At 44.3% G+C, this 25,835-nt stretch overlaps 1 pseudogene; it reads right to left on the minus strand.

Annotated features, from left to right (window-relative positions):
* Positions 1–2,082: 2,082 nt before the first annotated feature.
* The window catches only part of LOC128070965 (testis-specific Y-encoded protein 1-like), a 35,534-nt pseudogene continuing 11,781 nt past the window's right edge, over positions 2,083–25,835 (minus strand).

Raw genomic sequence — 25,835 nt, forward strand, 5'->3', positions numbered from 1 at the left:
AAACACCAGACAGCCTGCTCCAGCAAGACTGCTAGAATCCTCTCTCAGGTGCAGACACACACCTTTGCCCCTCAGGCCCCAAAAGCCACAGGCAAGGCCCAGATGACAGAAGGAATTTACGTCAGGGCTTCCAGCATGAGCCATGGGGTATCTTGGGCAGGACTTTCCCTAGACCCTGAAAACCAGCAGGCCCTGAACTGCCCCCAGGGGCTTCCCTGTCTCCCGCTCTCCTGAGGTCCCTTGGGACATGCAATGAGCCCACCATCCTTGCTTCCTCCCTGTTCCCTCCCTCATAGGCACACCCCGGCAGAGGAACACACGCGTACACCAACACCTGCACTTTCTTCGCCTTTCTGCACTACCAGGAGACTGGAAGTGCCTGGAGGCATGCCACGCTCACACCTTGTCTCTCTTAGGATGCCTGTGGTTTTGCACGGACAACCTACCTTATTAGCATGTCTTGCATTTTCTGTCGCATCGTGCCAGTGTGTGCCACCCTCATGGAGAGAGCGTGCTGGCTGATGGGCTGATCCTGGGCAGCCCTGGTCCAGGACTTTCCCGGGTCTCCTTTTTATGTGTGTGGAACAAGTCTCCAGTGCAGCAGGCAATCTGTGTCTCTTTCTCCTTCAGGTCTCTTCCTTCTCAGCAAGACCTTAGCCTCCTCAACCATCCCAGGTCCTCTGTATCCGCATCCACCATTTCCGCATGCCGGCTCATGTCCGCACAGACTGTGGGCTCCACAGGCGGTGGTTTGAAATCCCCACACCACTTGATTTGCCCTGGGTGAATCCAGAGACCATGCACCCGCTCTTCCTGGTCCAAACACATACTACAACACGGGAGAAATGGTGAGCGTGTTTCTGTATTTCCTCTAATTCCAGATGTCTGGAGCCAAGTTCCTGTGTTACTACTGGCCATCCTTTCCTCATTCCCATCCTGGACAGGGTCACTGCGGAGATACAGTGAGCAACCACCCTCAGACTTGTGATGCCTTGTGTCTCCTCTTCTGGTTGCTTGGCATCTCCTCTCTTGTTGCCTTCATCTCTGCTTTTTCCCTGGACCAGACACACACACACACACACACATACACACATAAACACAGGCAACACAAGCATACACGTGTATACAATTACAGGCTTGATACAGAGACACAAACGTGTACAGGGAACACAGGTGTTTCAGGAGCTGAAGGCACCATGTCCAGCACTGTTGGAGATGGCGTCAGTAGGCACCACGTCCTGCCCTTGGAGCTCCCTGTCCACCTCCTCCCTGAGCACTTCCGTATTTTCCGAAGGCAGCCTGAAGCAGCTTCCAGCGCAGCATGTGTGGCTGTGGAGAGACGCCGATTGGTGGATGTGTAAATTCACAGAAGATCCCAAGGTCAGCACACAGGTGCCCTGGGACACCGGACAGGACGCCCTTTCAATGATAGGCTTTCCCAGGGTAAGGGGTGGGAGTGTAAGGCACAGGCATTCTTAAACTCATTGACTAACAGGAGGCTGGGGGATGGCTTGACACACGGAAAGAAGATTCTGACAAAGATACTTAATTCATCCTGTTTCTAGTAGTATCACCTGGACTCCCGCACTGAGGAAGACTTGCTTCACTTGGACACACCGAGTTCCAAAGCCCCCAGTCTCAGCAGGTCATGTGCTACATGCAGGACCCAAAGCCTGGCTCTGCAGCCAGCTTGCATGAGCCTGAGCATCCCCATTTGGAAAAGGACAGTGTCCTGGCCACGACACGGCTGTCCCTTCAGGGCCCGCCTCCAGACACCCTCCCCGCATGTGTCTCTGTCAGTTACCGCTCGGAGCAGAACTTTCCTTCCTCGGGTAATACGTCACAGGATTGTCCCACATGTCTTGACCAATGATCTGCTGGCAACACAAGCAAGGTCAGCCCAGGGCTGACCAGGCCCAAACACTCTCGTGAGCATCCAAGAACTCCAACATCAGTCATCAACTGTATGCAGGCCCAAAGCAACTCCACCTCAGCAATCCTGTTCGATCCTGGGCAGTTGTGGCCTGACAACCAGTTGAGAAATTTAAGACTCCTGATATACAGCCTGCAGCTGGGTGCTCCTCATTCAAAGTCCAAGAACCAGTGGAGTGGCGTGGAATAACGCGCCCTATACCCTGCAGAAAGACAGGGAACACAGGGGTGGATTCCGCAGGTGGATCATCCATCCCCTAACACACCTACACCTCCATGAAGCCATGTCTTACCAGTGATGTCAAGGTAATACTCCTTAATGATCACCATGTTCCAGAAGTAGGCGTTGTCCCCAAAGGAAATGATCACCTTGCCGTTGGACCTTGGATGGCTCTGCACCTGCACCTTCTAGGACAGGGATGAGGGTAAAGGTACAAGCTTCTAGGTGCCTCAGCTTGCCTCCCAGGCAGGCATTAACAGTTTCCACAAAACCTCTGCACATTCTCACATCACATGAACATAGATAACATGATCCCCCCAACTCCCCACCAAGTCCCGTACACGCATGCCCTCATTCTCCCTCACTGACCTTCACGTCAGTCTTGTAGTTAAGAAAGTCTTTATCTTGGTTGCTGATCATGACAGAAACGTGAGCGTGGTTCATAATCTGCTTGAGGTCAAGGAGCCATGCAGGCCACATGCTGGGCCTACTGAGGTTAAAATCACGAGTTTGCATTCTGCTTTTACTAAGAATTGAATTAGGACAGGTGCACTAGTTAGTTTGCGCTCTGCAGCATACATTACAACTCTAGAGCATAAGTATCACAACCAAGTGCGTCTGCGCTCCGGACCTGGCATGCGGTAACGACTGAAAATGCAAGAAGCTTTTCACAATCACTGACCCCTGAGTTGAAACCGCTGCTGCTGCTGCTGCTGCTAAGTCACTTCAGTCGTGTCCGACTCTGTGTGACCGCATAGATAGCAGCCCACCAGGCTCCCCTATCCCTGGGATTCTCGGAGCAAGAATACTGGAGTGCGTTGCCACTTCCTTCTCCAATGCGTGCATGCATGCTAAGTCGCTTTAGTCTTATCCGACTCCGTGCGAACCTACGGACGGTAGCCCACGACGCCCCTCTGTCCACGGGATTCTCCAGGCAAGAATATTGGGGTGGGTTGCCATTCCCTTCTCTTATGTCAAACCACACATGCTACAAGCACTGAGCTTGCCCTCTGGAATACGCGCTTGTCAATACTGAGGCCGCCATCTAGAGGACGCTCGCCGGAACTACTTAAGTTTCCAATCTGGATCACCCTTTCCTGCCGCAATTGAGACTGTTAACAAGCTTTAGAACCAGTGCATTGCTGTCACTGAGACTGCACAGTAGAGCATACATCCCATCACTCCTAAACCCGGGCTCTTTAGGATATGGCCTGCCACTACTGAGCCTGTCCTTAAAACATGCCTGTTGTAAGGACACATACACTTCTGGTGTATTACACTCTGGATTCTGCATCCCTGCACTACTGAAATTGCCTTCCAGAGCAAGAGTTCATCACCGGCTGAACTTTCACTCTGAAGCATAAATATCACAACCATTAGCTTGTTGCTTTATAGGTAAGTCAGGCCACTACTCAACCGGCACTGTAGTTCAGGCGTGCCTGAACAGTTACTGAACTTGCACTCTGAAGTTTGCTTCTGGACACAACTGAGCCAGCACTCCTGTAGACAGAGTGAGTTTAAACACTGGAGGACATGCTACGCCTCTACTGAGCATGAGCTCAAGTGCAGGCATCCGGGCTCTGGTGAGAACATGCTCTAGTTGCACACATGCCACAGTAACTGAACGTGCAGCTGGGGGTACAGATCTCATGACTACAGAGTGAGCACATTTCATCATGGGTTTTGCACTACTGAGGTTTACTCAGAAGCATACCTCCCATCATGACTGCGTGTGCCTTCAAGAGCCAATGTTCTGACCCACTGAGACTGCGCTGTAGAGTAAGAATGCCTGAACTACACGACTGCACACTGAATCATGCAGCCCAGCAGTATAAATCCTAGCACTACAGCACACGTGTCACTTCTGAGTCCTTACACTAAGCAGGCATGGCACAGCTAGTGGGCATGTGGTCTAGAGCATATGTGTGGCCATTGCTAATTTCACACTCGGAAGCCTGTGTCTTGCCACTTGGAAGCCCAGGCCCCCAAATATTCATGTTTCAGCTACTGATTTTGCACCCTGGTACACTCCTTTATCACTGCTGAGCCTGCGTTATAGAGCATGAGTTCCGCTACTACTAATCTTGCTCGATGGCCTGTGTGCTTAAACCTGTGAGCCTACACTCTGCAGCTGAAAATTGCCAATGACTTGGCTTGCCCTCTGTTGCATATTTTCCCCACTCTTCTTCCTGCACTCTAGAGCAGGTGTCCCAACTACTGAGGTTGCACTCTGGAGGACCTACTCCAGGAGGCTGCTTTCTAAAACCCATATCCTACCCACGAGTGAACCGTCATTCTAGATCAACTGTGTGACCACTAGTGACCTTGAATTCTGAAGAATAAAGTCACTTCCTTGAGGTATTGCTCGAGAAGGTGCGTGCAACAATCACCCCAGTGACATTTTATACCAGCCATTTTGCTGCTAGTCACCCAGCACTCTAGACTGTGCAAGCTGTGAGTAGTGTACCTGTATATCTATGGATGATGTTGCCACCACTACAGACCTGGTGTGTACTTCATATTTCCTGCCTCAATTGAGCATGCATCACAATACACATATGCCACAACCCTTGCGCTTGCACTGTTGAGGGCTTGTCTTCCCACTACTGAGCTTGTGTGGCAGAGCAGGTATATCACATTTTCTGAATTTGATCTCTGGATATGCAACCAAAAATAAAAACCCAGCTTTCAAGAGAACATGTCCCTCAGCAGTCTGCACTCTTGAGCAAGGGCACTGCAACTCCTGAGACAACACTCTGAAGCACATGTAGAGCAGGCATGCTGCATCTGCTGAACTTAGCTCTTCAGCATGCCTCTCAACAGTGAAACACACTTTAGGCATACCCCTCTTCATACAGACCCATGATCTAGAGCAGGCATGCTTCAAATACTGAATCTTGGCTTTAGAGAACACGTGCTTCATCTCCTGAGATGGTGCTTTTGCGGATTCTCCCCACCACTACTAAGACTGTGCTCTCGAGCGGGTGTGACACAAACAGTAGGATGGCACTTTGGAGCCTGCATGCATCACCACTGCATCTCAGCTCTAGCCTGGAAGTACTGAAACAGCTTAGCTTGCAATCCGGAGCACACGTTCTGCCACTAGTGTGCTTGCACTTTAGAGCAGGCTGTCTGAAGCCATCCCATTGGCACTGGCAACATGCGTCCAGCCACTGCTGAATGCACACTAGAGCACAGTTCCTGCCACTATTGAGCATGTACTCTACCACAAGATGTCTAAAACTGCTCAGCTCCTTGCGGAGCATACCTCTTTCTACAACTGAACTTGCATTCTACAGGAAATGGTACACAAACACTGACCTTGTGCTCTAGAATTGGCACACCATACATAATTTTCTTAACATTTGAAGCATATGTCTGGCCAACACTAAATCCACGCTTTAGATCAGCTGTGCTAAAATCACTGAGCTTGCCCTCAAGAGTATATCTGAACTCCCATGTTATAGCACACCTACTACCACTGTGGATTCTGTGCTCTAAAACTCTCGTGAGATGAGAGAACAAGATGGTGGAGCTGTAGGTGGATGTGGAGTACTTCTCTCCATGGATACATCAGGCATACATCTTCAGGCACAGAAGAGTAATCAGAACATCAGCTGAAAGCAGACAGGAGTACCTGACAAGTGGAAAGGAATATATAGAACCACGCAAAACTCAGTAGGATGAAAGAACTGGGGGGAAATCAGGAGGGTTAGTAGGACTGGATCTGCCCTGAGTGGGTGAAGGCACTGAAGCTGAGGTCCAATCCCACATTGGGTCAATCGTCTGAATCATAGAATACACATTTAAAGCTGAGAGTGAAACAGCTGATCTGTGGAAAGCTAGGTGCAATGAGAATCAGAGGGTCCTTGCTGCAGCCGTCCATACCCTGTACAAGGGCATCTGTCCCCTGAAAGGCCCCGTGGCTGGGAGCTGCAGTTTAAGGACTTTGCGGCAATTCATGGGGAGGGCTGCTGTTTACTGGGGAGAGATGGAGAGAGGGGGTGTGAAGGAGAACACTGTGGTAGGGTATGCCTGTGGAGGAAAGCCTGGCAGCCATGAAAGCAAGGCAATAACGCCGAGTCACATGTAGGGGGTGGAGCAATCACCATAGCCTCTCTCTCCCCACATGCTAGCCTCACCAGTTACTACAATAGTGAGGCTGACCCATCAAATGCTGAACACACTGAAATGCACAGCAGGACACCACCCAGCGTCCTCCTTTAAGTGCCTGATGCACCATACTAGAGTAGAATCCCACTTAGGATGCTCCTTTAAGTGTCAAATGCACTGATTTACACAGTAGGACCCCAGCCAGGAAATTCTCTCTATGTGCTGACACATGGAACGACAGAGAAGGATCCCAGGCAAGGAAGCCTTCTGAATGGCTGAATAGGTGGAACTAGGGAGAAGACTGGCCAAAGAGGCCTTCTTCTCACCAGAAAGAAGAGCTCAAAAAAAAAAAAAAAAAAAGACTCTGACAGGGCCATAACTCCTGTGGTGTAGTCAGTCTGTGTCCCTGCACCCTGCCCATTTGACACCACCTGGGTCCCTCAAAGCCAAGCAGCTGCTCCACCTTCACAGTTAACTCTCATTGGAAAAAAACTGCTACAGGTTGAACAAAAAAAAACCTGGCAACTAACTATTTGCACAGGATTGCTTCAGTCCTGTCTAACTCTGTGTGGAACACATTTCACCACTACAGAGAAGAAGCTCTAAAATGCGTATACTGGAACAGCTGATCTTTTCCAGTCTTGTAGCCACTGCTGAGTTTTCCAAATTTGCTTGCATGTTGACTTCAGCACTTTCATAGCACTATCTATTGGGATTTGAAATCACTCAACTGGAGTTCTCTATCTCCATTAGCTTTGTTTCTCTTGATGCTTCTTGCGGCCCACTTGACCTCACATTCCAGGATGTTTGGCTCTAGGTGAGTGATTACATCATCATGATTATCTGGATCATGGAGATCTCTTCTGCATAGTTCTTCAATCTTTGCTGTATAGATTGTTGCTACCTCTTCTTAATATCTTCTGCTTCTGTTCAGTCCGTACAATCTCTGTCCTTTATTGTGTCCACCTTTGCATGCAATGTTCCCTTGGTATCTCTAATTTTCTTGAAGAGATCTCTAGTCTTTCCCATTCTGTTGTTTTCCTCTATTTTTCGCACTCATCCCCAAGGAAGGCTTTCTTGTCGCTCTTTGCCCTTCTTCGGGACACCGTATTCACATGGGTATATCTTCCCTTTGCTCCTTTGCCTTTTGCTTCTGTTCTTTTCTCAATTATTTGTAAGGCCTCCTCAGACAACCATTTTGCCTTTTTGCGTTCATTTTCTTGGGGATGGTCTTCATCACTGCCTCCTGTACAATTTCATGAACCTCCATATGCAGTTCTTCAAACACTCTATTATACCTAATCCCTTAAATATTTTCTCATGTCCACTGTACCATCATAAGGGATCTGATTTAGGTCAAACCTGAATCATCTAGTGGTCTTCCCTACTGTCATCAACTTAAGTCTAAGTCTATAGCAGATACTGAGCTTCCACTCTGAACCTTCCTTCTTACAAGTATTTGTCCACCATTTTAGAGCACTTGTGCTGCACCTGTTTATCTTCACTCTGAAACACATGTACCGTCACTCCTGAAAGGATGCTCAAGTGCATGCATTTAACTCCTACTGAGCCTACGCTCCACAGTAGTCATGCCGATCTACTAAGCTTGCATTCTGCCGCATGCATCTTTCACTATTTAGACTATGATACTGAGGTCATGCTGCAACTGCATAGTGGCAGTCTCAAGCTTATCTTCTTCGACTTTCAGCTTTTATACCAGCACACGTGTTCTGCCCCTCCTAAGCCCACTTTCTTGAATAGATATGAAACAACTGTTGAGGTTGTATTCTGGAGCATGTCCCTGCTATTTCTGAATGCATTCTTTTTTATTTCTTCATATTTCTTTTAAAAAATGATTTATTTCAATTGGAATAGAATTACTGTGTATTACTGTGATGGTTTTTGACATGTACATCAACATGAATCAGCCACATGGATACATGTGTCCCCCTATCCTGAACACAACTCAAACCTCCCTTGTTACCCCATGCTTCTGGGTTCTTCCACAGCACAAGAGTTGCATGCATCTTTCATGCATTGAACTTGCCCTGGCCATCTCTTTTATATATGGTAATGTACCTTCAATGCTATTTTCTCAAATCATCCCACCCTTGAACTCTCCCATTGGGTCTCAGCGTGTGTTCTTTATATGTGGATCTTTTTTACTAGCCTTCATGCAGAATCATTGTTACTGTCTTCCTAAATCCCATTTATACGCATTAATAAACAATATTTGCCTCTTTCTTTCTAACTTTTTTTTTTACTCTGAATAATAGGCCGCAGGTTGAACTGCCTCACTAAAAGTGACACAAATATATGTTTTTCTGTAGCTAAGCAATATTCTATTTGAATATATAGCACAACTTCCTTATATTTTCATCTGCTGATGTGCATCTAGATTACGTCCATGTCATAGCTTTCGTAAAGAGAATTGTAATAAACATTGGGGCACATGTGTCTCTCTTGATTGTAATCCCCTCTGGGTATATGCCAAGAAGGGGGGTTGTTCAGTCATACGACAGTTCCAGTCCAAGTTTCTCAAGGAATCACCAAACTGTTCTGCATACAGGTTGTACCAGTTTGTGTCACCACTAGCAGGGTATTAGGGTTAGCTTTTCTCCACAACCTCCCCAGCATGTCGTGCTTGTAGAATTTCTGGTGATGGCCACTCTGAACAGTGTGATATGACTACACATTAAATTTCAATTTTTGTTTCTCTCATAATGAATGATTTTCAGCATATTTCATGTGTTTGTTAGCCATCTGTATGTCTTCTTTAAAGAAATGTCCGTTGAGGGATTTACCCCCTTGTAGTGATGCTGTGAAAGTGCTTCACTCGATATGGCAGCAAATTTGGAAAACTCAGCAGTGGCTAAAGGGCTGGAAAAGGTCAGTTTTCATTCCAGTCCCAAAGAAAGGCAGAGCCAAAGAATGCTCAAATCACGGCGCCGTTGCATCCATCTCACGCTAGTAAAGTACTGCTCAAAATTCCCCAAGCCAGGCTTCAGTAATACATGAACCATGAACTTCCAGATGTTCGAGCTGGTTTTACAAAAGGCCGAGGCACCAGAGATCAAAATGCCAACATTAGCGGGATCATTGACAAAGCAAGAGAGTTCCAGAATAACATCTATTTCTGCCTTATTGACTAGGCCAAAGTCTTTGACTGTGTGGATCACAATAAACTGTGGAAAATTCTGAAAGAGATGGGGATACCAGACCACCTGACCTGCCTCGAGAAACCTATATGCAGGTCAGGAAGCAGCTGTTCGAACAGGACATGGAACCACAGACTGGTTCCAAATAGGAAAACGAGTCCGTCAAGGCTATATATGGTCACTCTGCTTGTTTAATTTATATGCAGAGTATATCACGAGAAGTACTGGGCTGGAAGAAGCACACGCTGGAACAAAGACTGCCAGGAGAAATAACAGTCACCTCAGATATGCAGATGACACCACCCTTATGGCAGAAAGTGAAGAGGAACTAAAAAGCTTCTTGATGAAACTGAAAGAGGAGAGTGAGAATGTTGGCTGAAAGCTCAAAATTCAGAAAACTAAGATCATGGCATCTGGTCGCATGGCTTCATGGGAAATAGATGGGGAAACAGTGGAAACAGTGTCAGCTTTTATTTTGGGGGGCTCCAAAATCACTGCAGGTGGTGACTGCAGCCATGAAATTGTAAAAGACGCTTGCCCTATGACAGGAAAGTTATGACCATCCTAGATCGCATATTCAAAAGCAGAGACGTTATTGTGCCAACAAAGTTCCATCTAGTCAAGACTATGGTTTTTCCAATAGTCTTGTTAGGATATGAGAGTTGCACTATGAAGAAAGCTGAGCACTGCAGAATTGATGCTTTTGAACTGTAGTGTTGGAAAAGACTCCTGAGAGTCCCTTGGACTGCAAGGAGGTCCAGCCAGTCCATTCTAAAGAAGATCATTCCTGGGTGTTCTGTGGAAGAAATGAGGCTAAAGCTGAAACTCCAGTACTTTGGTCACCTCATATGAAGAGTTGACTCACTGGGAAACTCTGAAGCTTGGAGGGATTGGAGGCAGGAGAAGGGGACGACAGAGGATGAGATGGCTGGATGGCATCACTGACTCGATGGACGTGAGTTTGCGTGAGCTCCGGGAGTTGGTGATGGTCAGGGAGTCCTGGTGTGCTGCAATTTATGGGGTTTCAAAAAAGTCACACACGACTGAACTGAGCTGAACTGAACTGAACTGAACTGAAGCAACTGACAAAGAATTTATCTCAAAAATATACAAACAACTCCTGAACCTCAATTCCAGGAAAATAAATGACCCCATGATAAAATAGGCGACAGGAGTAAACAAACATTTCTCCAAAGACGACATACAGATGGCTAACAAACACATGAAAAGATTCTCAACATCACTCAGTATCAGAAAAATGCTAATCAAAACGATAATGAGGTACCATTTCACGCCAGTCAGAATGACTGCTATCCAAAAGTCTGCAAGCAATAAACGCTGGGGAGGGTGTGGAGAAAAGGGAACGCTCTTATACTGTTAGTGGAATTGCAAACTAGTACAGCCACTGTGGAGAACACTGTGGAGATTCCTTAAACAAACAAACAAACAAACTGTAAATAGAACTGTCATACGACCCAGCAATCCCACTGCTGGCCATACACACCAAGGAAACCAGAATTGAAAGAGACACGTGTACCCCAATGTTCATCACAGCACTATTTCTAATAGCCAGGGCATGGATGCAACCTAGATGTCCATCAGCAGACTAATGGATAAGAAAGCTGTGGTACATATACACAATGGAGTATTACTCAGCCACTAAAAAGAATACATTTCAATCAGTTCTAGTGAGGTGGATGAAACTGAAGCCTATTATACAGAGTGAAGTTAGCCAGAAAGAAAAATACCAATAGAGTAAACTAGCGCATATATGTGGAATTTAGAAAGATGGTCATGATAAACCTGTACGTGAGATAGCAAAATAGACACAGATGTATAGGACAGTCTTTTGGACTCTGTGAGAGAGGGCGAGGGTGGGACGATTTGGGATAATGACATTGAAACATGTATAATATTGTTTGTCAAACGAATCGCCAGGCCAGTTCGATGCGTGATACAGGATCCTCGGGGCTGGTGCACTGGGATAACCATGAGGAATGGTTTGAGGAGGGAGGTAGCAGGGGTTTTCAGGATAGGGGACACGTGTATACCTGTGGCAGATCCACGTTAATGTATGGCAAAACCAATACAATATTGTAAAGCAATTAGACTACTCTTAAAATAAACAAGTTTATATTAGAAATAAATCAAATAAAATTGTGTCCAACGTGAGGAAAACAACAGCATTTTTTGAACAATATCACTAAGTAAGCTTGAGTTGCAATTTTCTGGGTTCAAGGTGCCCTCATAAGTATGAGCCCTAACTCTTATTACAGAAAGAAGAGTGGAAAATGAGCTAGATGAAAGGAGAGCTTTTCAGCAACAAGATACGAATGTTTCAGCCAGAAAGATACTAAGTAACGTAGGGCTTCCCAAACAGTTTATTACGATCTTGGGAGCTAGCAGTGAGTGTGGTCACCTACATAAAGTTGCCTAAAATTATATTTTGACATCTATACATACATACACCTGTCTATGCATGAGTGTGTGTATGAAAAAAGTGCAATGGCTTTTAATTCATGTTAGGTGTAATAGAAATGGGAAAAAAAATAAAACCCAAATGTAGAATGATTCAAATTCTACTCGATTGTTGAATATTATGTAAGTTGAAATACTTCCAAATATGTTTTCTTGGCCGCATGTAAAATACGAGGACTCTTTTATATCACTCACCTCTCTCCGTTTCATAAATATATACCCATTTTCAAATGTTTGTCCAGTTTCATGACAAAATACTGATACAGAAATATATATAAATAATATATAAAATAGAGAGATGTTTTCATATCATAAACTATTGATAGCAAGCTTAGATTTTAGAATTATTTCCAACTCCATGCTCCATCTCAACAGGAAAGAGCCAAAGTTGTTGCTGACTCACTCACTCCAAGAGCTGGGAAACCTGAAAAAGAAACTGAACCTGCACTGAGATTTTGTGTCATATTTATGATCGAGCTCTAAGTCCGAGACTTGTTTTCCTTTATTGTACTAAGCAGTCCCTTCTTAAGACTGAAAAGCATGGACATCGAGAGAGAGAGGTAGGAGACTGTAGACGTCCTCATGTTCAACAGTAATTTTAATCGGAGAAGCTAGAAAAGACAGAAACTAAGGAAAGTAATCAAGCGATAGACAATAATAATGATTTAGCCACTAGTCAACCTCAAGGGTCTTTAGTCGCTCCTCAAGGGCCAGCATGGAGAAGGAAATGGCAACCCACTCCAGTGTTCTGCCTGGAGAATCCCAGGGATGGGGGAGCCTGGTGGGCTGCCATCTTTGGGGTCGCACAGAGTCGGACACGACTGAAGCGAATTAGCAGCAGCAGCAAGGACCATCGATGACATTCTGAGCAATCTCCTGTGAACAATTTTAGAGATGCTAAAGCCCAAACCAGGCTGAAATTTAAGTGCATAGTTGGAACTAGACGGTCAATGATGTGGACTCCCAATATCCTCAGTAATAGGCCACTAGTAGAATGTCCCAATATTGATCACAGACCCCATGTTCCACCCTCACTCAGCCATTAAAATATTTCCCCTGACAGTGTTTGGGGATTTGCGTCTTTGAAGCACCAGCTGCTAAGACACCTTGCTTGGTCCTACAATAAGCACTTTCCCGCCCCCCCCCCCCCCTCCGCCAACTGAAACCCACAGTCAATTCATAAATTTTTTTGCACAGAAGCAAGTAGACCAAGTGTGCTAGGGTAACAGGACTGAATGTTAAGAATGTGTGTATAGAAGGATGATACATCACTTTTATTTCAGAAATAAAGTAGATTTATTGTTGTGAGTTTTCGATAACCCTGTACGTGAGATAGCAAAATAGACACAGATGTATAGAACAGTCTTTTGGACTCTGTGAGAGAGGGCGAGGGTGGGATGTTTTGGGAGAATGGCATTGAAACATGTATAATATCATATATGAAATGAGTCGCCAGCCCAGGTTCAGGGCATGATACTGGATGCTTGGGGCTGGTGCAGTGGGACGACCCAGAGGGATGGTACGGGTTGGGAGAAGGGAAGGGGTTCAGGAAAGGGAACATGTGTATACCTGTGGCGGACATATGTTGATGTATGGCAAAATCAATACAATCATGTAAAGTAATTGACCTCCAATTAAAATAAATAAATTTATTAAAAAGAAAAAGAAATGATCCAAAAAGCTCCATACCTACATTGAAACCAAGCACCACCAAGAGCCAACAAGTTCCAGAGGAAGACATACCATGCACATTCTCCAGCAACACAGGAACAGAGCCCGGAGCTTCAATATACAGGTTGCCCAAACTGCAAACCCATAGACATCTCAAACCTCACTACTGGACACTTCGTTGCCCTCCAGAGAGAAGAGATGCAGCTGCACCCACCGGAACACTGACACAAGCTTCCCTAACCAGGAAACCTGACAAGCCACTCGTCCAACCCCAGCCACAGGGAGGAACCTCCACAATAAAGAGGAACCACAAACTGCCAGAAAGAGAAAGGCCATCCCAAACACAGGAACCAAAAAAAAGCCAACAACTTGAGTAATGAGATTTTGCATGCTTCATGGTTTTGGTTACTATTTCTGTCAGCAGTCTGTATTTGAAGTTGATGCTGAAGTAAACACTTGGTTGAACATTACCCTTCAATTGCTAGGAGACCAGTGACTTTGTCATGTCACAACTAACCTTCGATTGCTAGGAGACCAGTGATTTTGTGATGTCACAGCTGTTTGACTGGGAGGACCTCTGTGCTTGTCCAGAGAGTTTCTCTCTGTAGGCCAGCCAAACATCATTTGAAGTTGCATTGTGTAAAAGCAGACAAATGAGAAAATTATCTGAAGAAAGCTTTCCCTGAGATGGCACATATTTCTTCAGAAATTCAAGATGGACCTCCTAAAGATGAATCCACTGGTTCAGAAACCTCCATTAGATCTTATTGGTATGATTATACACCTGGGGACTCAGTTTTGAGATCTATGAGTGAAGAATGTGCTTTTCAGGCTTTGTCTGAGGATCTTGTGATCAAAAGGCCACACTACACATATTCTGTCTCTGAAACAGATGATGTGAATGATTTTCTTTCACTCACATTTCCACAAAAGCTTTGGAATATAGTTGAAAGTGATCAGTTTGAGTCTATTTGGTGGGATGAGACAGGCACATGTAGAGTGATCAGTGAAGAACTCTTTAGGAAAGAAGTCTTGGAAAGAAAGGAGCCTTTCAGAATATTTGAAACCAAGAGCACGAAAAGTTTAATTCGACAGCTTAATCTTTATGGATTTAATAAAAACCGACAAACCGTTCAAAGATCGGCTTCACTACCTGTCTTTCTGGAAGAAGAAAACAACATCTCTCTTTTGCGTAAGGTATTCCAAAATTTTCACTTATCGGCAATATGTCAGATTAAATCATGTGACCTAGAAAGCGTGTTCATATATGTGGCTCAAACGGAGTTGAAACTTGAGGTAACAAATTATTGAAAAAGTTTTATCTTTTTGAAGTTGAGAACAGCTGGAGGTTAGAATATTGGATGTTTAACAAACCTTCCTAGTAACTTGAAACCAGATACAAGTTCTGAAGCTACTTAAAGTGGTATTTACTGTATATACACAACATATTTTTAGTTGAGCATATACGTTCTAACATGTTACCTGTGAAAACTACCAACAGAGGTATTTTATTTGATGTTATTTCATTGCTTCCATTAAAGGAAACTTTTAGCGATATGAAGGAATGAAATTAGTAAAGAATGAAAAATGAATATAATAGACAAGAAAATATTGTCACAAAACCAAAACTTTATTCTCCCATATGACTACTAGGAGACTTCCAGCTGAACAGGGCATTTAAAAAACACTCTGTAAAGGGCCAAAACAGAAATAATTTAGGCTTTGCGAATATGATCATTGACGATTAATTAAGTTTTCAGGCATAGAGAATAACCAAAGAAGCTGGCAAGTCCCTGTTCCAACTTTAAGAACTCCGAAAACTGAGTTTCACACAATTTCCACGTGAGAAAATAAAATTCTTTCGGTTTTCCTCAGCCATTAAAAGTGTAAAGCTCTAAAATTAAAAAAAAAAAAAAAAGAAGAAGAAGTAAAGCTCATTCTCAGCTCACAATAGACAGTGCAAAAACAGGGGCAGGCTGCCCTGCCTTGATTGAAATGTAATTCCAAAAGGAGGGGGAGTCAAGATCTGGGCTGTGAGTGCTGGACACCATCACTGGACTCCCCTGGTAGACTCGGAGGCCGTTCTCAGCCCTGTGCCCTGGCGACTGTGCCATCTGTTTTTTCTTTCTTCGCGTTTGGTGAGCTGAGCAATCTTGACCCAAGACCCTTGAGATTCACATTCAGGCTGACCACGCCTCCAGCGGGTGCTTTTACGGGGTGAAGGGGCGGGGGGAGGGCTCATCGCCCGCGCATGCGCCCAACTCGGCCTCGCGGCCAATCAGATTGCAGGCGCCGACACCTGGCAGCCAATCATCGGGGGCAGCCCTCACGCCTGTAGGGGGAGCTGAGGCGGCGCCCCAGACCTGAGGAGGCCTCATCGCCTCAGGCTCGCCTCCTCAGGCTCAATCTGGGAACTGCCTAGGGCAGGTGAGCCGCAGGCAGTTCTGTCTCCTCCATCAACGGGGACCGGTAAGGACTGGAGCGTGGTTCAGCCCAAGCGGTGCCTGGCGGCTAAAGGGAGGGTTTCTCGGGTCCCCACTCGCACAAGGCCTTGCTCGGCGGGGCGGCTGGTGAGGGCCCGCGGGCCCTCAGGAGGGAGCGTGCGGCAGGACCCACAGGCCTCAGGCTCCTTTCACCCTCTCCCCTCTCTAGTCTGGGCGGGCTCTGCTCTCCAGCAGCTTTCCTGCCCAGGGGTGGGACAAGCCAGCTGGCGGAAAGGGCCTCTTGGGCCCCTGGCCCCCGGCACCACGCCCAGCTCTCCTGTGGAACCTAATGTATTTAAACACACATGCACAAATCTTCACGGCCCAAGCCGGTTCTGCACCCAGGCACAGTCAGGTGGGCGCAGCAAAAAAAGAAGAAGAAAAAAAATCGATCTAGTGGCCTCTTCACTGCCCTGGTGCTTTGGTCGTTTTCCTGTTTCCTCTTGCCTCTCCTCGGACTCCAGGGCTGCCCCGTCCTTGGGGGCCCCGAGATTCAGGCCTTTGGTTCGGGAAGTTGGCAGATGAGGTATTTGTTTGTTTGTTACTGAGAGAAGGGAGGTGGGAGGAAGAAGCTCAGGGCTAAGGAGTTCAATCACTTGGTCTGGTTGAGTGTGAGACACCTGGTCAGCATCCGTAGGGTAGGACCAGGTAGGGCCTGGGGGGATAGAATGTTCCCGGAACAGGTGACTCACCCTGAGCTTTTCTTCTGCTTGTCCCCAGGATGTGACCGTTTGCTGCCTGGTAGGTCTGAAGCGCTCAGGATTTCAGTGGGCCCCTGAGGTAAGGTGACAGACATCTTTACAATAAGGGACAAAGTTGTGGCTTTCTTACTTTCCGTTTTTCTCCTTTCATTCATTGGCTGACACGTTGGTGTTGAGAGAGAGTATTCCTGATTGGGGATTACCTGACCCTGATTGCGGGTGCTGACTTCAGGGCAGTCATGGTTTCAGGTTTGCAGCTTTCTGAGTGGCAAGCTTAAAAACAGGCAGGGTGACTTGCTTTCTCCTGCCTTCTTGAAAGAAAAAAAGTAAGAGCACCATGGGTCTTAAGCTGTGTAGAGCTGACTCCTACCACTTGGTGAGGCTAAAATGGGGCAATGCACATATCCTAAGGTTTTAGCTAGGAAAGCAAAGCAGTGCAGGTGTGGGGGTTCCCTGGTGGCCTGGTGATTAGGATTCTGGGCTTTCACTGCAGTGGTCTGGATTCAATCTCTGGTCAGGGAACTGGGACCCCACAAGCCAAACAGCATGGCCAAATGAATAAATGAATCAAGTGGTTCATTCAGAGACAATGTCCTGTGATTTAACATGTTCACGTGAGATTACTTGCTCATTTCTGTATCCTTAAGGGCTTTTTTTCATCAAGTAAGTGAACTCCACTGGATGGGGGTGAGGCACCATCTGAGTTCATTTCATGCGAGTAAACAAGATCATAGGAAGCCCTATGCCCAGCAACTTGTGCCTACAGCTGTGTTGTATACTTATCTTGCTGGTACAGCTTTGAACTTCACAGCATGTTTTGTTTTGGTCACAACATGTGGCTTCATAGGATATTCGTTCCCCAACCAGGGATCGAACACAGGATCCTGGCAGTGAGAGGACTGAGTCCTAACCAAACCACTGGACTGCCAGGCAACTCCTGTGTTTCGGTGCTTTGGATTGGTGTGTGTGTGTGTGTGTCTGTGTGTGTGTGTGTGTGTCTGTGTGTGTGTCTGTGTCTGTGTGTCTGTGTGTCTGTTTTTTTAATTTTTGCTATATTTATAGGAGAACTCTTCTGTGTGTAAGTATGATGTGAATGGTATTATAACTTGAAATGTTTGTGTTGTACATACGATCTCAAAATTGAATAGTTTGAAAGAACTTCACACTTGTTATCTCTTGGCCTAGGATCTCTCCTGAGGTAGTAGTCAAGCTTTTGTCTGGCTTGGCCACCTCTGAAGACTTAGCTTGTTGAATCTACACTCTCTCACTTGCCTGTACTCATGAAGCCTCAGTTCCTCCTTCTGTGGGCCTCTCCAAGGGGCTTCTCTTGTGGAGGCTGCTGTCTTTTCTCAGAATGAGTGATTCAGGAAAGCACTTGCACCCATGATAAAGTGCAGAGTCTTCTTTCAGATGTTACACATCTTCACTTGTGTATTTGCTTAGTCTCCCAGGTCAACCCTGTGATAGATTGAGAGAGAACTACGCAGCGGTGGGAATATCAGGAGATTCGATTCACTGGTTACCGTACCCATTAATCCACCATGCCAGCCTGTTGTTTCATATGACCTCAGCTCTGTCAATGTGAGCAAATTATTTGGCTTGTGTACCCTTCTTGTGTGCCGCTACTGCTGCTATGCCGCTTAGTCGTGTCCGACTGTGCGGTCTCATGGACAGCAGCCCACAAGGCTCCCCCTTTTCTGGGATTCTCCAGGCAAGAACGCTGGAGTGGGTTGCCATTTCCTTCTCCAGTGCATGAGACTGAAGCCGCTCAGGCGTGTCCGAGCCTTCGAAACCCCATGGACTGCGGCCTACCAGGCTCCTCCATCTGTGGGATTTTCCAGGCAAGAGTACTGGTGTGGGTTTCCATTGCCTTCTCCAGCTTGTGTGCTCTCTGGCTTGATCTACTCAATTCTTGATGTACTCAGTTCTAGACCTACTCATTTCTTGATCTTCTAGCAAGTCTCCTCTTTGTCCCGGATTAAGTTTTCTGTTTCTCTGGATGGTTCCCATCAGCAAACAGACTGACTATAATGTGACCTGTCGTTAAAAATCCATCTTTGGGTGACACATCCTGCTTCTGCTGCTTTTTTTTCATGTTTGCTTATTATAGATCTCTGCAGAGTTGTTTCTAGACTTTGTTATCTCGAGTTCTCTCATTTTCCTTTAAAGCCGCTCTTGTCAAGGCCACAGGTGAATTTCAAATGTTTAACTCCGTGGTCAATTTTTAGTTGTTATCTTATTTACTTTATTGGCATCCTTTATCAGACTAGCTCATTTCCTCCTCCCTGAAAAAAATGTTCCACTTGGATTACAGAGTGCTTCTCTTTCCTGCTTCTCTTCCACCTACAGTTCTCCCACATACAAAGTGTGACCTTTGTGTCTGGCTTGATTCAGATGTCATATTTTCTTTTTCAATATTTATTTATTTAGCTCTGTGGCATGTGGGATCTTAGTTCCCAGCCCAGGGATGGCACCTGTGGAGAGTCTTAAACACTGGATCTCCAGGAATGTCCCCTCGTTTGTGTACTTTCAAGATTCCTCCATTTCATGGCTGTATAGCAGTGAATGTTTTTGTTTTATTTTTATGGCTGCATATGGTAAATGGCTTCCATGCAGTCCGTTTTGAGCATATACCACAGTTTGTTTATCCATTCGTCAATGTTGGGTAATACGTGGATGGTGTACTCTTTGTGGCTATAGTGAGTAATGTTGCTGTGAACACTGATTTTGCATGGACTGAACATTTTCAGTGTTTGTGGATATGTACAAAAGAGGGAAATTCCTGGATCATATGGCTCCTCTATATTTAATTTTTGAGGTACTGACAAACCACTTCTGCAAGAGTGGTGGTACCATTTTACAGCAATTACCTCAACAATATCTGAAGATTCCTTTTCTCCACATCCTCTGCAGCACTTGTTATTATTCGTCATTTTGATTGGGTGTGAAGTAGTATGGGTGTGAAGTAGTATCTCAGTGAGACTGCTTTACATTTTGCTAGGGGCTTCCCTGGTGGCTCCGAAGGGAAAGTGTCTGCCTGCAATGTAGGAGACCTGGGATCAATTCCTGGGTCGGGAAGATCGCCTTGAGCAGGAAATGGTAATCCACTCCAGCACTGTTGCCTGGAAAATCCCATGAACGGAGGAGCCTGATAGGCTACAGTCCATGGGGTTGCAAAGAGTCGGAAATGTCTATTCAAATTCTTTTCCTGGTTGTTAAAAGCTTTTCTTTTTTTAATTGTTGTAGAAAACATCTAACTTAAATTTTTACCATTTTAACCATTTTTGCATGCTAAGTATTTCACACACTTTCATCAGCCTTTTGGAGAAAGAAATGGCAAGCCACTGCAAATCCGATGGAGAAAGGAACCTGGTGAGCTTTCGTCCATGGGGATGCAAAGTCGGGCACACCTGAGTGACTAACACATATACACACACATAGTCACAGTGTTGTTTTGTTGTCGTTGTCGTTGTTTTAGCTGTGCTATGCAGCTTGAATGACAGTTCCCTGGTTGAGGATCATACCCAGGCCCCTGATAGGAAACTGTGGAGTCCTAACCTCTGAACTACCAGGGACTTCCTTATCACATTGTTATGAAACAGATCTCTACACCTTTACATCTTGCAAAATCGAAACTCTGTGCCCATCACTTGTCCCATTAAACAGTAACTGCTCTTTTCTTGCCTGTTGACCTAGACCGTGGACTCCGTCGTTCTTTTTTGTTTCCTCTCGATTGCTTGACTGTGTTAGCTATTTCATACAAGTAGAAACTTACAGTATTTGTCTTTTTGTATGACTGGCTTATTTCATTTGGCTTGATGTCTGAAATGATCATGCATGTTGTAGCATGTGACAGAATTTTCTTTATATGGCTAAATAGTATTTCATTGTATGTATCTATGACATTTGATGGACATTTCGATGGTTCCACCTCTTAGTTGTTGTGCTTCGTGCTGCTGTGAGCACGGCTGTGCAGATATCCCAAGACCCCATGTTAACTTCTTTTGAATTTATATCCTGAAGTGGAATTGCTGAATCGTGTGTCAGCTCCAGTTTTTTAATTTTTCGAGGAGCCTTTAAACTGTTTTCTGTAGCAGCTGCACCATTTTAAAATCTGTCCATAACACACAGGGATCCAGTTTCTGTACGTGCTTGCCAACAGTTGTCCTTTCCTTTCCTTCATATGTAAATTGTGTGTGTATATGCACACACAATTTTTTTCATGCCCTTTTCCATTATTGTTTTTCACAAATTATGAATGTAGTTCCTTGTGCTATCCAGTACGATCTTGTTTGTCTATTGTATATATTACAGTTTGCATCTGCTAAACACCAGCTCCCAATCTATGCCTGCCCCACTTTTCCCCTCTTGGGAATCACATAGTCTGCTCTCTCTGTCTGTGAGTCTGTTTGTGTTTCATAGATAAGTTCATTTGTGTCATATTTTAGAGTCCATGTAAGTGATACCATACGAGATTTGTCTTTCTCTTTTTTTTTTAATTTTAATTTTTACTTTATTTTATTTTACAACACTGTATTGGTTTTGCCATACATTGACATGAGTCCGCCACGGGTGTACACGAGTTCCCAATCCTGTCCTCCTCCCACCTCCCACCCCATATCATCTGTCTGGATCATCCCTGTGCACCAGCCCCAAGCATCCTGTATCCTGCCTGGAACATAGACTGGCGACTATCTTACATGATAGTGTACATATTTCAGTGCCATTCTCCCAAATTATCCCACCCTCTCCTTCCCCCTCGGAGTCCAAAAGTGCGTTCTATACATCTGTGTCTCTTCTGCTGTCTCTCATACAGGGTTATCATTACCATCTTTCTAAATTCCATATATATGTGTTAGTATACTGTATTGGTGTTTTTCTTTCTGGCTTACTTCACTGTGTATAATCGGCTCCAGTTTCATCCATCCCATTAGAATTGATTCATACAAAGTCTGCCAGCAATAAATGCTGGAGAGGGTGTGGAGAAAAGGCAACCCTCTTACCCTGTTGGTGGGAATGCAATCTAGTACAGCCAGTATGGAGAAGAGTGTGGAGATTCCCTAAAAAATTGCAAATAGAACTGCCGTATGAGCCAGCAATCCCACTGCTGGGCATACACACTGAGGAAACCAGAATTGAAAGAGACACATGGACCCCAGTGTTCATCGCAGCACTGTTTATAATAGCCAGGACATGGAACAACCTAGATGTCCATCAACAGATAAATGGATCAGAAAGCTGTGGTACATATACACAATGGAGTATTACTCAGCCATTCCAAAGAATATATTGTCTTTCTCTTTCTGACTTCCTAAGTATTCTTTTTAATGCTAGTGTAGATTCAAGTATTTACTTAACAACATGTGTTGCTACTGTATAAAATGTGGTTGACTTTTAAAATATTTGTCTTCTATTCTGCAAGCTTTATATTAATTCTGATACTTGTGTTTTCTTCAAGATTTTCTATATACAAAAGTATGTTATCTCCAATATACTTTGACTGTTTCCTTTCCATTCTGAAGGCTGTTTTTTGTTTTTGTTTTCTCTTTTCTTTTTTTTCTTTTCAAACAACAACAACATTTCTCTTTTGTTACCTGATTGCTCTGGTTATAGAACTGCCAGTATAATGTTGAGCCAAAGTGTGTAATAGACTTCCTTGTGTTGTTCCCAGTCTTAGAGGGAACGCTTTCAGTTTTTCATTATTAAGTGTGATGTTAGCTGTGGGTCTTTTTACAGGTGCCCTTTGATTGAGAAAGTTCTCTTCTGTTCTTAATTATTAAGTGTTCTTTTAAGCCCGGTTCTGAAAAGGTGCTAGATTCAGGGAAATGCTTTTTCTTCAGGCAGATGTGTTATTTGTTTTATTGTGTTCAAATGGCATAATGTTGAGTGACTTTCATATAATGAAGCAACTTTGCATACCTCCCCAAATCCCATGTGATCATGGTATACAGTCTTTTTTATATGTTGTTGGATTTCGTTTGCCAGTATTTTGTTGAGGACTCTTTCACCTGTATTCGTAAGGGATATCAAGGTGTGTGTGTGTGATGCCTCTGTCTGATATTGGTATGAGAGAAATACTGGCATCACTTTGCCTGCTATGTGGGGAAGAGACCTGTGGCGTGAAGGATGAAGCATTGTTGGATTTAAGTTTAGCCAGGATTAGAGGGAGAAATTTAGGATATATCGGTGTGGAATTGGGGTGAGATTATCAAAGAGAGCTCATTCTCAATTTCCTAGGCCTGTGTTAAGTGCTTGACATTGAATTATGCTGTTTGTTAACTAGGTATAGATAGATTATACTTTGAATTTGCTACCTATTTTCTTTGTTAACATTTATGAAATTAGAATTTGTGAATCAGGTGTAATGTGCATTTAAGATACATTTTCTTCAAATTTTACTACAAAACAAGATGCCATTGAATAGCTGATGCCTTTTAAAAAGAGCTGGTAACCTTAAGTCTAAGAAATAAGCATGTTTGTCTTTAAGAGACAGAAACACCTTTAAAAGTTATAAATTTGCCCAAGAAGATGCAACTGGTGTGTGGTTAACTTAGAATTCCAACTTAATCTTCTTTGACTCCAAAGTCCATGTTTCTGAACGCTGTACAACAGTGCTTTTGTAAAAATACTCGTCCTTTACATGTGATTTCACCTAATGATCAGTCGTGGTGGGTTTTTGGGTTTTTTGTCTTTATTTTTTTAAATAGAAGAGGTTAAAGTGAACGTGGGACAAAGCTTATGATTCTAGAGCCATGTAGACTTGTAGTCATAGGTTTTTCAGCTGTCACTGAGTCTCGTTGACACTCGGTGTCTTTGTCTGTAAGATAAGGATGTTTAAAACTACTCTAGAGTTTTGGAGATAATCAAATAGCCCATTTTTCTGTACTTAACTAATATGTAGTATGTTTATACTTAGGTGGCAGTTTGTATAAAGGAAGCCCTGGGACTTGTGGCCGCACCCTGTAAGAATAAAAAAGTACTCAAAATATGGAACTACCATGTATGTTACGTGAAGAAGAACAAGAGCCAGAAGTACGGAAAAGGGAGGGAGAAGCCAAACAAGCAGATGATGATGATGATGATGAAGTGATCTTGGTCGGAGTGGAACATGTAAATGAAGATGCTGACGTGATCTTTGTTGGGATGAGCTCAGCTTCAAAACCAGTCGTTTCAAACGTACTGAACAGAGATACCCCAGGTTCTTGTTCAAGGAGAAAAAGGTATGGTCACTTCAGGAAAGGTAACGCTGACAAATTACAGCCTGCTAGTCATGTGACTGCTATATCAGAAGCAAAGGCTGTCTTGCCAGTTTCTGACTCTGAATCAAGATCAACAGATAGTCCTATTATTATTGAACCTCCGTCTCAAGCTGATTGTAAAAATATTTCACCACAAAGAGTGCCGAAGTGCTTTTCAAAGGAGTCATGTTCTTCTTTGATTACCTTCACAAGTTCATTGCAGCATCCAGCAGAAAGAGCGGTTTCTGCAGGAGATATGAATAAAAGTCCTCATGTCTCAAAGGTACTTTCCACTTGTGAAACAAATAGCAGAAATCCCAAAAGGCCTAAGCTCAGTGATGGCATTATAGGGGAACATTGTTTAGGTTTTTCCCCTTCAGGTATTTTTCATACAGTGACCACTCAGCAAAGCACACCGGACCGTGTCCATACCTCACTAAGCCATGTTCAGAATGGAGAACCTTGTCCAACACCTTTTCCAAAGGACAGTGTTCATTGCAAGCCTGTAAGACCTTTAGGGCAAAATGGACTGACAAAAACTGATTTTCCAAGTTCAGCAAGTCCAGACAAAATTGGTGATCCCACAGAAGGAAAGCTGACTGTGTTACTTGGTGACTTCTACTATGGAGAGCATGTAGGAGTTGGGCAGCCAGAACCGAAGACCCACACAGCGTTTAAATGCCTCAGCTGCTTGAAAGTTCTAAAAAATGTCAAGTTTATGAATCACATGAAGCACCATTTGGAACTTGAGAGGCAGAGAGGTGACAGCTGGAAAACCCACACCACCTGCCGGCACTGCCTCCGCCAGTTTCCTACTCCCTTCCAGATGCAGTGTCACATTGAAAGTGTCCACACTCCCCAGGAGCCCTCCGCAGTCTGTCGCATCTGTGAGTTGTCCTTTGAGACAGATCAGGTTCTCTTAGAGCACATGAAAGACAATCATAAGCCTGGTGAAATGCCCTATGTATGCCAGGTTTGCAGTTACAGATCATCATTTTTTGCAGATGTGGATGCACATTTCAGAGCATACCATGGTGACACTAAGAATTTACTTTGCCTGTTTTGTCTCAAAATTTTTAAAACTGCAACAGCCTACGGACATCATCATAGAGGGCACTGGGAAAAGAGTTTTCGCCAGTGTTCCAAATGTCGGCTACAGTTTTTAACTTCCAAAGAGGAAAGGGAGCACAAGACCCAGTGTCATCAAATGTTTAAGAAGCCTAAGCAGCTAGAAGGATTGTCTCCTGAAACAAAAATTGTTATTCAGGTATCACTGGAACCCCTTCAACCAGGATTGGTGGAAGTAGCATCCATTACTGTGAACACATCTGATTTTGAATCATCACCCCCCAAATCTAAAAGTAGGAGGTCAAAAAAAGAAGAAAAAAGTTAATTCTGCTTTCAGTAAGTCTGAAGCAAGTATTTCAGTCAAAGTTAAAAACCCCATTAAAACCAAAAAGATCAAATTATAGCATTATTCAATAATATCAAATATAGGGAAACCGATGGGTAATTTATGTGATTTTGTTTTAAATACAGGAAGTACAATTTCGTTTGATCTGTGTATTGAGATGTTATTTAAAAATCTATTATCTGTTTTTCATATAATTGTCTTAACATGTAAAAAGAATGTGTGCACGCGTGTGTGAGAGAGAGAGAATGAGAGAAGTGGAGAAAGGAAAAGTAAGAACCTATTTCGGTAGCTGATGTTACTTGTAAGTTCGAAAGCTCTAGTATACATATAATCTGTAGAGTGTTTTAGCAACGTAATTTTCAACTGTTTTCATGCCTTGAAGTTCTCAGTATCAGCTATATAGCCAGATTTGAATGTCACTCTCTGA

The sequence above is a fragment of the Budorcas taxicolor genome, chromosome Y (assembly GCF_023091745.1).
Source record: "Budorcas taxicolor isolate Tak-1 chromosome Y, Takin1.1, whole genome shotgun sequence".
NCBI lineage: Eukaryota > Metazoa > Chordata > Mammalia > Artiodactyla > Bovidae > Budorcas > Budorcas taxicolor.